Below are 4234 nucleotides of genomic sequence, written 5' to 3' on the forward strand. Positions count from 1 at the left end.
CTGTCCTGAATCTAGCTCTGTAGACCAGGCTGGTCTCGAACTCACAGAGATCCGCCTGCCTCTGCCTCCCGAGTGCTGGGATTAAAGGTGTGCGCCACCCCCCTCCCCCTCCCCTAATGTGTAGGATTCTGATACTCCAAATAAAGATCTTAGTACCTTGACTTGAAATCAGTCCTTTAAGATTTTGTTCTTGAAACAGGGTTTCTCTGTGTAACCCTTGTCCTAGAACACGTGCTCTGAAGATCAGGCTGGCCTCGAACTCAGATCCACCCGTGTGTGCCACCATTGCCCGGGGTCTTTATTTTATTTTATTTTTTTGGTGTTTCGAGACAGGGTTTCTCTGTAGCTTTGGAGCCTGTCCTGGAACTCCCTTTGTAGACCAGGCTGGCCTCGAACTCATAGAGATCCACCTGCCTCTGCCTCCCGAGTGCTGGGATTAAAGGCATGCGCCACCACCGCCCGGCTATTTGTTTTTTGAGACAGTGTCTCTCTCACTCTGTAGCCTTAGCAGGCTTGAAACTCACTCAGCCCAGGCTGGTCTGGAACTAATCCTCCTGCCTCAGTCTCCCAAGGGCTGGGGTTACAGTTGCAAGTCACCAAGCTTTAACAAAAGCATATCTTGAACCGGGCGATGGAGGCGCATGCCTTTAATCCCAGCACTCGGAAGGCAGAGGCAGGCGGATCTCTGTGAGTTCAAGACCAGCCTGGTCTACAGAGCTAGTTCCAGGACAGGCTCCAAAGCCTCGAAAACAAAACAAAACTAAACAAAAAAACCAAAAGCATATCTTTAAAGAATCACTGTGGCTGAGTGATAAATAATCCCCGCTGGGGAATATTGATTTCAACTGTGTGACTTTTGCTTAGGCTGCCTTTGTTTAACTCTGTGAAGCTGTGTTACTGTGCCTGTCTAAAACACCTAATGGTCTAATAAAGAGATGAACAGCCAATAGCGAGGCAGGAGCAAGGATAGGCGGGGCTGGCAGGCAGAGAGAATAAATAGGAAAACTCTGGGAGAACAAGGAGAGGGGGTTACCAGGGGCCAGAGACCCAGTCAGTTATGGAGTGAGAAGGAAAGAAAGGTGTACAGAAATAAAGATGAAAGCCGGGAGGCAAAAGGTAGTGGGGATAATTTAAATTAAAAAACCTTGCAAGAAGCCGGGCGGTGGTGGCACACGCCTTTAATCCCAGCACTCGGGAGGCAGAGGCAGGCGGATCTCTGGGAGTTCGAGGCCAGCCTGGTCTACAAGAGCTAGTTCTGGGACCGGCACCAAAGCCACAGAGAAACCCTGTCTCGAAAAACCAAAAAAAAAAAAAAAAAAAAAAAAAACAAAAACAAAAAAAAAAAAAAACCTTGCAAGAAAAAAGTCAAGGCCGAGCATTCATAACTAAGAATAAGCCTCTGTGTGTGATTTATTTGGGAGCTCGGTGGCAGGCCCCCCAAAAGTCAAAAGAATAAAACGTCACACTACAAAATCCAGTCTTGAATCCCGCTCTCCCACAAAAAAATAAACACTTGTGAAAAGACCATAATCAGTTCAAGAGTAGCGAGCGCTCAATAGGAGTTATCCCCCCCTTTTCTTTTTGACCCAAGCCTTCTTTGAATACTTTTTTGGGGTGCTTGTTGTTTTTCAAGATAGGGTTTCTCTGTGTAGCCCTGGTTGTCCTGGAACTTGCTCTGGAGACCATGTTGGCCTTGAACTCCAGATTCCCTCTGCTTACAGGATGCTGGGATTAAAGGTGTTACAGATGGCTATGGGCTGCCACTCTGTGGGTACTGGGAATCGAACCAGGGTCCTCTGTAAGGTGAGTGCTCGCATGCACCGATCCATCTTTCCTGACCCCCATGTGCAATTAAAGAAAAAGCTGACTGGCTCGATCAAATTCCAAAAACAGAAGGTACACGTGCCAATTTTACTCAGGGCTGTGGCACGGTTAAGTGCACTTTCCAGCTTCCCCAAAGCAGGGCGAGCACGTGGCTCCGTTTGTTTGAAGAACTCTTACTGAAGCAAGCACCTTTTCATCTTCATTATTCCCTTTATCCAGCAACCTGGAAGCTGAGATGTGGTTTCAGAAGCCCTAGCTGCCATCTTGGACTTTGAGATGACCTTACAAATACATGGAAGTGAAAGCTAGGATGATGGTTGGCGGAAAGATGGGACCCGAATACTTATTTCCTTCTTTGACTGTCACTGTGGTTCGGGGTTCAGGATTCAGACCTCTTCTAAGGCCTGGCTCTAGCTGTCTAGGCCTGGGGACCGGCTCGCATGCCCAGACATGGTGTTGGCACCCCAGGATTCTGATAGCGGTTGGTTGGAGCTTCCCTATGGAGAGGGCAGTTAGGGCTCAGAGTAACCGTGGTCACCGTCCACACCCACGAGGGTTTTCTTGCTCCTGCTCCCGTGCCTTAGTCTCTAGTTCCGCGGGGCCGACAGCTTGCAGGCAGGGGTCCTGCGTGCATAGAGCACGCATGTCATCACACCGCGGGGACAGTAGCTCTCTGCCATCAATCATGCTGTCCTTCGCGGGGCGCGGAGCAGGAAGCTGCACGAGCCCAGCGCGCCCCCTGGTGGCCAAGTCGAGGAGGGCTTCAGCGCCTTGCAGGTGGCGCCTCCGCAGCTCTGGGGCCACGGCGTCTGTCCCCACTGGAGCCCGCTGCTGTCATCATCATAGACTTTCCAGCATGGCGGAACCTCTGTGTCCTCCGAGCCTGGAAGTCACCTCCCTCCAGGTCTGCACCTGCCGCGGGGACAGACAGGTGAGGTCCATAACCCCCCATCCCCCACCCAATGCCCGAGCTTCCTGTCCACCGCTGCCTGCTGCTTCCATATTCCCTAGCGAAGCTGTTCCTGGGCTCTGAGATTTGCTTTTTTTTGTTTTTTCGAGACAAGGTTTCTCTGTGGTTTTGGAGCCTGTCCTGGAACTAGCTCTTGTAGACCAGGCTGGTCTCGAACTCACAGAGATCCGCCTGCCTCTGCCTCCCAAGTGCTGGGATTAAAGGTGTGCGCCACCACCGCCCGGCTGAGAGATTTGCTTTCTAAAAACAAAACAAAACAAAACAAAACAAAACAAAACAAAACAAAACAAAACAAAACAAAACAAAACAAAAACCCTGCAGCAGGCAGAGGAGGCTTCCAGGACCATGACTCTGTCCAACAGTGGGGTGGGTGGGAGGCACTTGCGGGTAACTGGGCACAACCCCCAACACAACCACACCTCATGCTCTCTCTTTCTGGGAGAACAGTGCATTTATTTTTTTAATGGTACATAATTTTAGTTAGTTAGATCTTAAAACAAACACTGTACATTTTCCTGCAAAACAACTTATTTATGGTAAAACACTTAACAAAACTCTGGGAGGCAGAGGCAGGAGAATCTCTGTGAGTTCAAGGCCAGTCTGGTCTATAGGGCGAGCTCCAGGACAGCCAAGGCTACACAGAAAAACCCTGTCTTGAAAAAGAAACAACAAAAATTTAGGCGTTTTATTTCACGCATGAGCGCCTTTGCCTGCATGTACGTACATGCTCCATTTGTGTGTCTGGTGCAGGTGGCGGTCAGAAGCCAGCAGCAGAGCCCAGGAGCTGTGGAGACAGATGGCCGAGTCACCATTCAGCTGCTGAAACAGAACTCAGATCCTCCGGAAGAGCAGCAAGTACTCTTAATCACGGAGACATCTCTCCAGCCCCTAAAAAACTTGTTTCGAGACAGGATTGGCCAGGCTGGCTTTCAGTTCATACTCCTTGCTTGGACTCTTGAGCACTGGTTACCAACTGGCCGTGCTCTCCACCAGGCCTTTAAACACTGAAAAATTATCATCCACGTTGAGAGATGCTGTATGAAATCTACTCTGGTGTAGTGATATTTTGTTTGTAATCTAACAAAGTTTGTCTGAAGATCAGAATGCTGAGCTAAGCTATAGAGGGCAGGCAGTGGTGGCACACACTATTAATCCCAGCACTCGGGACACGTGGATCTCTGAGTTCAAGGCCACCCTGTGCTACACGAGATTGAATCTGTCTAAAAGAAACAGAGCTCACACAAAGGTGATCCCAGCTCTTGAGATCCCATGCCTTTAATCCCAGCACTAGGGAGGTGAAGACAGGAGTGATATGGCTGGGCAGGGAGAGGAATAAAAGGCAGGAGTAGGCCGGGCAGTGGTGGCGCATGCCTTTAATCCCAGCACTTGGGAGGCAGAGGCAGGCAGATCTCTGTGAGTTCGAGACCAGCCTGGTCTACA

Source organism: Microtus ochrogaster, unplaced genomic scaffold (genome assembly GCF_000317375.1).
Source record: "Microtus ochrogaster isolate Prairie Vole_2 unplaced genomic scaffold, MicOch1.0 UNK4, whole genome shotgun sequence".
Taxonomy (NCBI): domain Eukaryota; kingdom Metazoa; phylum Chordata; class Mammalia; order Rodentia; family Cricetidae; genus Microtus; species Microtus ochrogaster.